Source organism: Carya illinoinensis, chromosome 1 (genome assembly GCF_018687715.1).
Source record: "Carya illinoinensis cultivar Pawnee chromosome 1, C.illinoinensisPawnee_v1, whole genome shotgun sequence".
In the NCBI taxonomy this organism is placed as follows: Eukaryota; Viridiplantae; Streptophyta; class Magnoliopsida; order Fagales; family Juglandaceae; genus Carya; species Carya illinoinensis.
Window position 1 is genome coordinate 7,065,288 of NC_056752.1, and position 14,901 is coordinate 7,080,188.

At 34.0% G+C, this 14,901-nt stretch overlaps 1 pseudogene; it reads right to left on the reverse strand.

Annotated features, from left to right (window-relative positions):
- Positions 1 to 1,752: 1,752 nt before the first annotated feature.
- On the reverse strand, positions 1,753 to 5,765 carry LOC122308412 (annotated as a pseudogene).
- Positions 5,766 to 14,901: the final 9,136 nt, after the last annotated feature.

Sequence of the window (14,901 nt, forward strand, 5' to 3'; positions counted from 1 at the left end):
GATCCCAAACAACTGACGGGTCCTTCCCCTTCCGTTTCCTAGGAAGTGGACAAGTACTACTAGGGGCACTTGATGGTTTTGGTGTTTGAGTCTCTCCCAAATTCATAGTTTGTTCATCATTATCAAGATCGATTGGAGTTGACGAGGAATCCATCTAACATGTGAAAAATTAAATTCAAAATTAAATAAGAAACAAATCCATCAACATTCGGATTCTAAATTCCCAACGGCAAACACCAACAAATTTCCCAAATCTCAAATCAAATTGTGATACTACTAATCTCATATACTTTCCTTCATGCAAGGTGTGCAGAACAATTGCAAATAGGTTTATTATTCAGCAAAAGATAACATCCAAGTTCACAGTCAAGATAATAAATGGTCCACTCTGTCTTTGTTGGAAAACAAAAAGTACACCGCAAAGATAACATCTAGAACCTACAGCTTTTTAATAGTCATATAGCAACTAATGTTTTATGAGATGAGGTATGAGATGCAATTCCCCATGAAGAGTGCAATTGAGGCAATTTGCATCCATATTATGGTCTACAAAATCCATGCTTAGTTTCTCTACTAGCCACCTGAGTGGAGAGACAAATGTCATTAGCATAGACATTCCAAAGCCCCAAATTTGCTCAATTATACCTGTTCCTAGATTTCTCAAGACCTCAACTGTGGAGACCATGCTTGTCTTTTTCGTCGTTTTGAAATGGAACTTAATAAATTCAGTAATTTCTTTCACATTTAATAGCCAAAAACGAAAACACCCACCAAAATTTGACTCCTTCCAGCGACCTTATTAGTTACAACTATTATCAGCAATTGGAGAAACATAATTTACAGCAAGCACTGTCTGAGAGGAGCACGCATAATTGCTAATAAATTCTCTTATGCAGTGAATCTATTCATCTTCATGAACAAAACAAGATAAGTAGTAAAACAACATAAAGATCCACATGTTGTCAAGTAAAATTTTAAGAGATTTACCAGTAAAATCTCGAGAACCGAGGGCCAAGAGGAGACGGCGTGGGAGAGAGCCGAGAGGAGAAGACGGCGTGGTGGACGGCCGAGAGGGGAAGACGGACGGCGTGGTGGACTGCCGAGAGGGGAAGATGCTGAGAGTTCAAGAATCGGGAGAGAGGGAGAGGGAAGACGACGTGCTGGAAGAGTGAGAGCCGAGAGGGGAAAGGGGCACTTTTGCCCTAATACAAAAGGGCACCGTTTGGCCTAAAGCCAAACGGCACCGTTTATATTATTTCTTTGACACATATACATACAATACGACGCCGTTTCACTCACTTAAGTGAAACGGCGTCGTTTTATTTATATAAAAAGGGAAAAAATTGTTAAGGTTCGGTCGATCGGTTTTTCGGTTTCTGAAAAGCCAAACCGCACGCCGAACCGACTGAAATCGGTTCATATTATTTTCTACCGACCGCCAACCGGTTCTTCGCCGATTCCGGTGTCCTAAGGTCGGTTCCAGTCGGTTTAGGTCGATGACTCGGTTTTCTGTACACCCCTAGTTCACTGAGATTACAAGAAAGGAAATTAGAGCAGCCTATTCTGAAGTTTTGTAACCAAGAATGAGACAATTACTCTGCCGTACATGGAGAAGCATTCAAAATAGTTGGCTCTACTGCCATTGTTTTACTTCTGCTACTACCATCTGGTGTGCGCCTTATTGCATGCTGTGTGTATTTGTGTGCACATGCATGCACACATCTAGTGTTTCATTACTTAAGCTACTTATGGTATATTACAAAAATTGTAGTAAACTTAAGGCATCACATTACAAAGTTATGTCCATCTATTTAGAGACCTCAGCATACTTTTTCTCCGTATTTTGACTAAGATTGAGTGAAGTTTGGCTTTCATGAGTTTATCTAAGGAATTCCTCCTCATCCCTAAGCGAAAAACGAACCACATGTACAAGAAAATCCAGGCAAACCCAGCAGCTCCCAGAACAACAACTATTCGAACCCATAAAATGGAAATAAATACTTTTAGAACATAAGCATTCCACGACCATGACCACAAAATACAGAAGATGGATCCCAAAGCAGCACCCACAACAACTTGGCTTACAGTATGAAACCTTTGTGAGACCCGTAGCCATGACTGCAAACACCAAGGAGAAAGATAAAAATAAGCATTATTTTTAAATCCATGCAACAGACAGGTCACTTATCCTACAGTAGCTACACTACTTAACAAGAAATTCTGTTCCTTTTACTCATTTATTTTGTTGATTTCCAATCCTTTTAGGATGGACAAGTAATGGCAAAAATTTAGTTTCTACTACCATTTTTCCTCAGAGTTTCTACTTAATTGTGAGCCAATCAAAACTTTTAGGAGAAGATTGTGCCCCGGCCCCGTCACACACACACACACACATATATTTATATATTTATCTATTTTGATGGGTAGAATTGAATGAATGAGCTATTTATCAGTTTTTGGTAGCTAGAGGATACAATGTGTCAGTCATGGTAGTTTAGGGTGCAAAGTGTAGAACCCTACTTAGTTTGAGAGTTCAAAGTGTATTTGCCCATACCCATAATAATATTGCCTTATTCAGTATATGCGTACAAGGTGTCACAATGCAAATTTATTCTATATATAAAGCTATTGTCAATTGACTTATAGATGGTAAAAAAATCAATCCTCTGGCACAATAAGTCTACTAGCACATGCAGTTAGATGCATACTCAGCTTGAAAGTGTGGTGAATTAAGTCTAAACAATGGACAGCACTGGCCAATAAGTTACAGGCTACTAGAACATAACCATATTCTATGGTTTTTATCCTACCCTATGTTCTTTCTTCCCTATACTCCATATACATAGAGATGAGTTCATATCTAGTTTCATAAACAGTGTTAATGTCAAAATATGGTTCACAATAAAAAAGAAAGGGCTATTGGTATACCACCAGGAGGATTCTATGAAAGCATTAAGCTGTTCCTCAACAAAGAAGATTTTCATAAAACTGATATTGGTTAATCAGTAAATTTATTTTTAGAAAAGACAGAAATCAATTGGTCTTATTTGGGGCTCCATTAGTTAGATTTTGACCTTCTTATCCTATAAAAATAGCAATATAAAGCTGCATCTGATCCCAACTAAGGATGATTGCAATTGCCACTATGGTATGAACAAGAGAGTTTTAGCAAGGATAACTGCACTATGGTCTCTATATTGTTCAATAGATTAACATTAACAGAGGAGAGAAATGTACCCGATTAGCGTTCGACCTGTTTTTATTTTTAAGAATAACAACCTTCATGTATGAAACCTAAGCTAAAAGCATATATTATGTGCAACATTTGACTAATATGAGCCATGTGAAGATACTTACAAGATATGAACCAAATGCCAAGGCAAGACCACTGATGGTTACTGTAAATATATTTGTTCCTAGCCATTCCATAACTGCAACAGTATGCAGAAAAACAAGCATTAAATTTCTGCGATTGAGCCAACACATATTGAAATTATGTTCAGAAAAACAAGCAAACTTCATATCAATCAATTCTAAGCTTAACAATGCAACTGCTCTCTCTCTGTCTCTCTGTCTCTCCCTCTCATTCATGAGTAATCATAAAGTAGGGAGAGAACGGGAGAAATTACTTGAAAGATTGGTAAACATAACAGTGAAGAAGATAAATTGTGCATGTGATGATGGCATCCCAGGGTCAGATCTCAAAGTGGAAACAGGCCGCTCTTGGTTTAGTATCCATTTGAGTACAATAGAGAGTATACAATTTAGAAGAGACCCCATAGAAGCCCACAAGACTTCTGAATCATGCCTCCAAAGAATAATGCCACCAAAAAGAGCAGCTACAAGCCACTTGCTCTGAAAACAACAGCAATTAAGATGTTAAGTCAAGATTTTTTTGCCAAGATATGCAAAACCATCTCCACAAAAGTTAAAAGAGAGAAAATTGTGGTATCAACATATCTATAATAATATTCACACATGTTCTAGGGTTTGATGAAAACTATGTTTAATCTCTCTTTTATCTGCTCAAGCCCATACCAGTCTCCATTCAAGGAATCTCGTGCTATTATTAAGAATTTTTGAAGTCCTTATTGTATCAATTTACTTTTTCTTTTATTGGTACCAGATGTCCGAGAACAAAGTTCGGGTGAATCCCAACGGTGTACAAGCACTCGGCTATGAATTTCCTGCAAGTGCACCCTGGGTAACTCAAGTGAAAATTCTCCTAATCCAATGACCCTTAGAAACTACTTGCATCCAAGAGGATTAGAGCCTTGGACCTGAAGGGAGCATACCACTAAGACCAAGGCCCTTACCACTAAGCCAACCCCTATGGTTTGTATCAATTTACATTTTAGTTAAGTAGAGACCAGGCAATGAAATAAAAGAGTGAGATATGGTCATCGTGTGCATGATTTTAGCCCTAAAGGAAGTCCAAAAAGAAGAAAATGGTCACTAGACGATATTAGAATACGTGTGGTTAGCAATATCCAGAAAATATCATGTGCAGCAGAGCTTCGCAACAGTATCACCTCTATGTGATGAGAAGTTTGGTTACTATCCTAGCATCTAACTATCTAATGCATACCTCAGAAGGCAAATGCTAGTAAGAGTGCTTATATGAGCAGAAAATAAATTCTAATTCCTAATGGCTGCTGAATGATTCATAACTGATTAAACGGGTACATATTCTTGCTAATGTTCTTCAATCCATTTTCACCCAACTTCTTTTAGTTACCAATCATATAACGGATGCTCTACTGTCAACTGTAATTTTTAGCAAATGCAAGGACTGCGACCTCAAAGATCTGTATAAGAAGTGTAATATGATCTCATGAGAAGCAAGAAAACTGCAAGATGAATCATATTAATCACTAGGAAATAGAAAATTCTACTACCACACCCCGACATATTTCTTAAAAGACATCCCAGTCTAAAAGTACAATGTGACTTTTATCATTCAGGTAGAGAACAGCCACTAAGGAAGCTTTAGTTCTCCAACACAAATTCAAAAGCGAAAGGGAGAAAGAACATAGAATATCTATTTACTCACACAGAATGTATTAGGTGACCTTAAACTAAAACTGAAATTAGAGATATTTTCAGCTCTAAATGGGCCAAATAAAATAATATGAGAACGTTGTTTTAATTGAGCTGTCAGAAATAATTTCATGATCAATCAGACCAAATCAAAAGAAACCAGAACCGTCATACTGGCACCATTATTCACATGCAATAACAACAACAATAAAAGAAATCAAAAGCGAGAAAAAAAAACCATGTTATTTGAGTTTTTCCAAAAATACCAACCATTCGATTGAGAGTAGCTTCCAGTCCATCAGCCATAAACTCCCGAAGAAACTTGGATGGCCCATTAACCAAAGCTTCCTTTCGAACTCTAATACCTTCATCGCTATCACCACCATTGAAATCAGAAACTTTAATCAACTCAGCCATGGTGTTCAGACCCTTTATTTTATTTCTATCACAAACACCTTTACTCAGGAAAAAACCCACCACAAGAAGTCGATTTTGATACGAATAAACGGACATGGACCATAGAATTTATAGACTTGAGCTTCGGACGATCACTGGGAACGACTTTGAAGTTTGAAGGCTCGCGGATACAATACGTTGTGGGGTTGGCGACATTGTTGTTAAGTGGGAACAGAGGACTGAGGAAAAGAGCACGCGGGATTGGGAGTAGTAAACGGCCAATTGAAACTTGAAAGGGTATACGAATCCGACAAACTAACGTGTGGGGGCAACCGCAAATGGTTTTATGGTGATTGGCTGAGAAGATTCCTAACAAGGAATCTGATCCAGAACTCTCTTTTTTTTTCCTTCTGTTGTTGAATCTTGCCTCCTTCAAGAAGCACCCGTGATAAACATATTTGATGATGATAAATAATATTTTTTTTTATTTTGGGTATTTTCTTCAAATTTTTTTACAATCTAAATTTTTGAAGTTTTCATTTAAGTTAAGAAAATAAAAATAAAAATAAAAACTCTTGAAGATTGTCAAATATAATTGTCAGGTGAAGTGCTAACTATTATTTATTTTGTTCTATTTTATGGAATTGAATTGGAATTTGTGAGAAAAAATAGAAATGATTAGAGTTTTTGAATTTTTTTATTACCATATGATTAAGATCTCTTACTTTATTTTTAGAGAAGTAGTGATAGAAATATATGAATTGTTGGGTACAAATATGCTTTAGGGGCGAGAACGATGAATAATGGAACATGTTGGCATAGTGGGCAATGAATTAATAACTGGCGACTAATAGCACATTTGATTTGGGTACTTAAAAATATTTGTGAATAATAGTAAAATAGTTTGAATTAAGATATTTTATTAAATTTTGAAAAAAAAGAAAGAAACAATTAAATAAAAATATTATAAAATTAAAAAAAAAATTGTTTGAATATAAATTTTTAATATAATTTTTATTTTAGAATTTGAAAATTTTGTATTTTTTTTTTTTTTGTGTTTTATTTGGGAGTTTGAAAAAGTTACAATGATTAAGTAATTATTAAATTAAAAAGTTAAAAATTTAAAATTAAAAATATTTTGTATTTGAGTGATAATTGAAAAAAGAAATCTGAAAATACTTTATTATTGGAACGGGGTCTAAAGGTTGTGGTCACAAGGAATTCAGTTGATAAGTAGCGATTAAACGATAAAAACACATCAAACGCACCATATGAGTTCATGGATAAAGTCAACTATTCGTACTTCTCCAGTAAAAAATTATACTAATTATTCCTACACTACACATCATACATATTTTTTTTTTTCCTTAGCAAGTATGTGATTTAGGGATAATGAGTAGAAGAACTCAATTAATTTAATATAAAAAAAAAAAAAAAAAAACAAGTGTGATATGTGGGATGATGAATATCAATGTTCTTCCTCTAATATCAACATCAATCCATAGAGATAAATCATAGAACGACACTACCAGCGTGAAAACCAACTAACTGTATCTTGACAAGATATGATACTGGGCACTAATAAGCAAGATATCAACGGTCATAGTGTTCCGAAATGTTGCATACCAAAGTGTGCATCGATAATCATGAATATGAAGAGGTTTTACCATAGTAAAATACATCAACCTCTATTATATTAGTCTACGTAGTAAGTGTTATTGATTTATATAATTCATTAGTTATTAAAAGAGTTTAATTCCCCGCCAACTTAAGTATCAAAAGTATCTCCCACTTAGTTCTTTGAATTTTCCTTTTTGATTAAAGGTCGTTAGGGCACACCATAGACATATTTGAAATTGCATCAATACGAATAATTCTTTCATTTAATATGAGTAAGAGTTTTAAACCATATTGTACACCCCTTCATGTGTATGGTTCTTTCATTCTAATCTTTAGGAGTTGATCGGGTCTAAAGTCGATCTACTTTAGTTTGGTTAGGAAATAATAAAATTAATAAAATATATATTAATTTCTTTTACAAATAAAACAAATGCATGCATCTCATAAAACTGATCACTTTCGGTTGCGTAAAATAAAAGGAAAAAAATGAACCTACTCTTCTTGACATACATGAATGGCGGTGGCAGAGGCAAGGTCTAAAGTAACTTTTATACATCCTTATTCTCTTATAAAATTTACCAGTCAAGCTTAGGTCCACAGCTCTATAAATTACACAAAAAAATACTTTTTAGGTTGTGTTCGGTTGCTAGGTCAAACTCAACTCATTTTAAACTAATTATTGATAAAATTATTATTTATTTAACTTCTCGTAAAAAATTTAAATTCATCTCAACTTATTTCATATATTTCAACATAAAAAATTAAATTCATCTTAACTTAAAAAAGTTAAAATCTATTTCAACGGGACATATAAAATACTATAATTTATAAACTCATACAAGTTTTGAGTTTATAAAGTTTTTACAAATAATTAAAAATACAAGTAATATTATATACTATACTATTGTTTTTCTTTGAATGCTTTTAAAAATTTGACACTTTTTATCATTCTGGTAATTTTTTAATAAAAAAACGAAATTCAAAAGTTGATAGGCAATAATACCAAGTCATTGTAGTGGGATGATCATAGTAAGATAACGGTGTAGCGTGAAGAATTTCTCTTTAAAAAGATATTTTGTTGAAAAGTAGAAAATTGGAAAATTTTGTCCTACCCAAACGAGGCCAACCTTAAAATTTTCAATCATGCTTGCTTTGAGGAGTCATTTAATGTGATCTGTTACTTTCCAATGGCATATTGTGGAGACTAGACCCGTCGCTCTGGGTCTGGTCAAATAACAAACTCTTGTTACTTTAGGAAATTGTAAGTCAATGTATTATCTGCCCAAAAAATGTTTGGCCCATGTTTCACAACATTCTTCTTTTCGTTTGTTGGAAGATCATTTAATTGGTTGGCTTCTTTTTTGGTTCCAGAACTAAAAAAATAAAAGAAAATATTAGGAAATATGGCTATGACCATTGTTATTGGTTTGCAAAATGGCTCCAAGAATTGTCATATCCATCGGCCGTCCAAGATGTTTTTGGACGGTCTTGAACCTCTCTCAATCTCAAAAACTAACTTAAAATGTGAAGTTTTCCCTTATATTTATAAACCGACCACCAGCCTCTTTCATAATTGATGTAAGACAACCTCAACAACCTCTCTCTCACAAATCGGTCTCTAGATCGGAGCAGCAACAACCTGTTTTTCTTTTGGACTGTTAGGCCTGAAACTGTTGGTAAACCTGAGCTATGATATCAGTGTTGAATGGTATTGGATCTCTCTTAACCTCAAAAACTACTTCAAGAGGTGAGGTTTTCCCTCACACTTATAAATTGACCACCAGTCACTTCCACAACCGATGTGGTACAACCCCAACAGAAGTGTACTAACTCAGATGAATTTTTTATTCTATTTATGAAAAATATAGTACTTGAAATGAAATTGTTATTGCAAAAAATACATTTAACAAAAATTTAGGAAAAATAATAGGCAGCAGCCCTTTCCCCGGCCACCTTAATTCAACACCTCAATCAGCCTTATAATATTGAAGTTAGCTTGGATCATGATTGCTCTCTTAGGGCAGGTTTGGCAAGTGGGATAAAATATAAAATTCTCATCTATCTCATTTCATCATTACAACTTTTTCAAATTTTTACACAAAGTATAATAAACAATTTAACTTTTTCAAATCCCAATTCAATTTTTTTAAATCTCAAAACAATAATAATATTAAAAAATAATATTTTAAACTTTCATCTAAAATAAAAAATTTTCAACTTACTATCCAAACCTTAAGGAATTTGTTTGTCTCATTTTTTGTGTTCATTATTTGGCAGCCTTATGCTGGAATGATATAGCCAATTATTTCATGATCTAGTTGCACAATATGCAACTTGTTTAATTCTATGGAAACTAAGGTTGGCTTGTAACTGATCAGCGAGAGATCATGACGATGTTCTCTCATAATCAAGCTAGCCTTTAAAGGCTGCATCAAAGCCAAATGATGTTATAACCATGGAAATATTGTTATATTTATTATAGATTATAATATTAAATATGTAATAACCATGGGTTATTACTTATTTTCGTGAAAACTTATTTTCGTGAACCACTATTTCAAATAGATACATTGGTACAGTGGTAAGAGTGTGTTGTTTCAAATAAGAGAGTATGGATTCAAACTATCATAGTTACACTTTGATGTTTTAATTTTAGTAAGGCTATGGAATAGCCCAAGAGGCGTGTGGGCCAAACTCAAAGAGGCACAATGCTTGGGCCGAAGATACATGATGCTTGGGCTGAAGAGGTGCAACGCATGGGTCAAGCCCAACAGGTGTGTGTGGGCCTAGCATGTGCAATGCTTGGCCTGAAGAGGCACTTGAAAAAGGATGTAATGCTTCAAAATTAATGTTTGGGCCGAAGAGGTGCAACACATGGGTCAAGCCCAACAGGTGTGTAGGGGCCGAACAGGTGCAATGTTTGGCCTGAATAGGCACTTGAAAAATGGTGCAATACTTCAAAATTAATTCAACTAAAATGTTGAATATGGGTTTCTAGGCATCTCACTTGGTCTTTAGGTGAAACATCATAACCTTTTAACCAGTAACTACTAATTGAAAAGTTACAAGTTAAGATTTGTGATCTTTCAGATGGTGTCACTTCATTCTCTATAAATAGATGATGAGATCCATGAATTTTATTTCTTCTATTCTCTCATATTTTCAGTCACTTACACAATTTTGTAAAGAAACTCTAAAAGAAAAATTTCAGAATTGCTATTTGCAGTTTGTGACTTTGTTGTATCCTGGAGATGAATTGTTTGTAACCCGGTAACAAACTCTTTCGGATGGGGGCAATTATCACCTTAAAGATAGTGTTCTACCGGCCTTAAAGTCGCATTTATTTTTTCAGATTACTGTATTCACATAATTTTCTTCAACAAATATTGCATGTTCCTAAACTGCAAGTAAGGGTGTAACCGGTTCGGTTTTGGACAAAATTTAGAATCGAGTCGGTATGCACCGGTTTTACATTTTTCAAAACCGATTAGGCACTGGTTACCCTCCTAAACCTATATTCCGGTTTTATCGATTTTCAGACCACTACCGGGAGCACCAGACCACACCATTCAAGGCCAAGATCATCTCAGTAGGCTAGAAATGACTATTTTTCCCATTCTGGCCTGTTATGCGATTTTTAAAGTATCAACATATTACTAATTTATCATACCATACTTATTTAAATACTAGTATCTACCTTATTTTTATACTTGATTATATATGATAGTAATAATATGATATTTTATGTAAGATGGACGGAACTCTTCTTGGACCGGGCTTGTTTGACTTAAGTCCATTGTGTCTCATTTGGGTTTGATTGAAATCATTCCTACATGAAATAGCACTATTCATCAAGGTAGGATTTTTTTTGGCCCGGTCCAGAATAAGGATAACCGAGTTCTAGTCTCGGGTGCTAGCCCGGAACGTATTCAGGTCGATAACTGCTTGACTAAATCCAAGTACACTTGAGCCAAGTATCGGATTTTTTTTTTTTTTTAAAAATCAGAGTATCAAAACGACGCCATTTTGGTGTTAATGCTCAAAAGCCGAACATCAAATATTGGAAAGCTGGCAAATTACTAGTTTCCAAGAAAAAACCACAAATTTCAAAAAGAGAAATAGAGATAAGAGACGATGAGCGGTAGTAGGTTGATCTGAATCCAAGCTCACATAAAGCAAAAATGTAGAGCTCAACGACCACATGGAACCGAGAGAGAGAGAGAGAGAGAGAGAGAGAGAGAGAGAGAGAGAGAGAGAGAGAGAGAGAGAGAGAGAGGTTTTGTAGGGGAGGTTGCAAGCTTTAACGGAAAATCTTGAGGAAGATGCTGCAGACTCTACCACTCTTCCCTATTCTTTCCAACTACTACTAGTTCTACTACTTCTGCGTCCAAAGCTGCATTATTTATGAACCCAAACCAACACCTCCCTCCCATTGCTTTGTCTTCTCTACCCCCACATCTTAAATTTCTTGTTAACAAAAAAATAAAAAAATTTCTATTCTCATATCTTTTCTTATAAATAAAATTAATGAATAAAATTTTCACAACTAGATTTTTTTTTTTTTTTTTAAATCAGGTTCAATCTGGAATCTGGGTTTTTAAAAATCCTGATTCATTCGGGTTTTGGCCTAAGTCTGACTCCAGTTAACCTGGTCCGGATTTGATACCTGGGTTCCGGTTTGGATATACGTGGGATCTCGGGCCAAAACCTAATTGAACAGTCTTAAGTCACAAAATAATGCAAGCCTTACTAATAATTTTTAAATCTTATCCCTCCGTCTACTCATCTTAATTTTCTTTTTCTTTTTTTCTATTTATAATCTCATTTTCCCTCAGCAAGTTTTATTTATTGTTTGAATTATTATTAGCTTGAATGGTGGAAATATGAATGTCTAAAATCATTGCAAATGGTTTTGGGAATAGATATTTTTAAATTATTTTATTACTATTTATTATAAAATAATTTAGTGTCCAAACGAGGTAAAAGAGAAAAAAAATTAGAAAATAAAAATTCTAAAATGTATAGCGTTAACTCACAAGTGGATTGGCACGGTTTGCCTTTTACATTTCCTCTATATATGTATTTTATACGTGTTCGTTGGGTTGGGTTGGGTTTTAGTTAATCCACGGTTTATTACCAATTCATATCCGTCTCGATCTAATATTATTCGTCTCTTGTATTCATAATGTGTTGGTACTTTTCGTCAATGACCACTTTACTGATTATTCCATCTACTCTTTATTACCACTTTCTGAGCGTCTCTTATACTGCTTTGTCCATTATCATTATTTCATCATCTTCTTCTTCTATTTTGTCCAAATTAATAAACATTTTGCCTTCCTTCATTTATAGGTATTTCACTAAAATTAGTATTAAAAATATCACATGTAAATAACTTCACACAAAATGAATTTGTTTTTAAGTGAATTGGTAGATCTTTTATTTTTACTATAAAAACTGTTTAATTGTAGGCAGTTATTTTTTACGAAAATAACTATTTCATATCAAAATGAATTTGTTTTTGTCACAAATAATTATTTTTGTCGTAAATAATCCATCACAAATGTTTATTTTTCTTGTAGTGAATTTGTGTTACAATACAAGGATATTTAAGGATTTTTAGTGGAGTTTAGGGGGTTGAAGTACTTGTACTGCAGGTGCAAGGAAGAAGAATAACAAGCAACAGCAATTCATCAAGCTAAGCTTTCGCACCTAAAGAGCTCCCTCTCGTCTTCGAAAAAACCATTTGGTTCTTCCTATTTGGGGCTTCTTTAACTCTCTTTTCCATCCATGGAAAACCTTTTATTTTTCAATTTATTTTCTTGCCCTCTTCTTTCCAGGGATCTCTTCCTGGATTCCAACTAGTGCGTAGCAATTTTTGTCTTCAACCCTTGTTATATGCTAATAAATTAGTTAGTTAGTTTGAGTTTTGTTTCGTTGATTGGTACTAAATAAATAAATCAACGGTGTTTGGTATCTGGTTTAAATTTTGAAAGAGGTAGAAAAGGAATTAGATTTTAGTAGAGAGCTGTGCTACTCTGCCGCTAGTGCATCGCTTAGTTTGACCGCACTTTTTTCTTTTTCTTTTCACATTTTTTTAATATATTTCAATATTTTTAAAAAAAAAAATCAATACACATAAAATCATTTCTTTAATTATTTAGTATTAGATAAATACACAATAATGTAATGAAAATTATAATAAAATTAATATTCAAATGAAAGCAATTTGGAGTTAGGCACGGAAATCTCGCTCTCTTTAAGGAGATTTAAGCCCTCTGCTGTGTACAAAATCTCATATTAATTGATGCAGTAGAATTTATCTTGACTTGACTTCTCTAGGATACAACAGCCCAACTTATCGTTATACAGCTCGAACCAACTCTACACAAGTAATTGAGCTCAAAGCTCAACCAAAAGAACACATCTCTATTGTATGAAAAATCCCTCAAAAATATATACAAACTTCTTTTTATCTTTCTCCGTCAAACTTTTCTATATTGTATACAAAAAAAATAAGTTCGTACAGTTTTAAAAACAGCCACACATTTCAACCCCTCTAGGTGATCTTTTTCCCAAATACAAGAACTAATTGCAGAGTGATTAAAACCTCACTAGCAGTAAAGAGTTTCTGAAGATTAATATCCCAACTACGAGAAATTAATACCAACGTTCGTACAATAATAAAAAGATAACGGTAGCAAAGTAATTAAGAGGCCAACATTATTTCAAAGAGATCAGTTATTGACAATAAATGCAGGCTAAATAACTTCAAGCAATAAACCTCATAACTCATAATGTCTAATAACCTAACGTTGAAGACATAAAACAGTATGAACATTAAAAACTAACCAAAAAGAATAGCGCTTACAAATCTTCCTCTAATCAAATTAAAATAAATTATAAATAAAAACTATTTATTAAAAAATATCAACATTTAAAAAGAAAAAACGTTTCGTGACCAACTCCACTTTGAAGAGGCAAGGAGAGAGGGCATGGTAATCTTTCGCTTTAGTAGAATATATGCTTCACGAAAAATGAAGTTTTCTTCTTTCTTCAGAAACTGTACTTTGTGAACTGTTTTCACGAAAGGGACTCCTGTGTTTATTTATTTTTTTAATTAAGAGAAAAGCTTGCATGTATAGTCAATTTTTTTAATTAATAATTAAGAAAGTGATTTTAAATATAGTTATATATTTTTTTATTTTTTAAAAATATATAAATATATTTAAAAAATTAAAATTAAAATTCAAAAAATAACTCTCGACAACACTGAGCGCTCATTAAGAGCCATGTTGCAGGTAAGGTGGTACGCCACCTCAATCGGTACGGGTACAGTTTTTCAATAACTGTAGCCATGTTGAAGACTAGGACTGTTTAACCGGGTTTCAACCTGGAAATCCGAGTACATCCAAACCGGAACCTGAGTTTTTAAGCCGGGCCAGAACCTGGACTGGGTTAACTCGGGTCAGATCCGGGCCGAAACCCGGTTGAATCCGGTTTTTTTAAAAACCCGGATTCCGGGTTCAACCCGGTTTTTTTTTTTTTTTTTTTTAAGCCAGCAGCTTGGATAAATAGGGAATTAAGACATACATGTTTCGGTCATTCTACTTTTATTCTCTTGAACAAATCAAACTCACTCAAATTTTCTTAATGAATCATCGGAGTAAAGGTTTTATGCTTAATTGGTACACCTCCTTCATAAAACTGTGCAAGAATCCTTTTAAAATTGGTTTTTTTTTTTTTTTTTAACGGCCTGAACCAAAAAAGGGGAAAATATTAATATTTTTCCACCACTTTAATGATTTTATCTTGTCAACCCTGTTTTAAATGAACGGTTTCGAG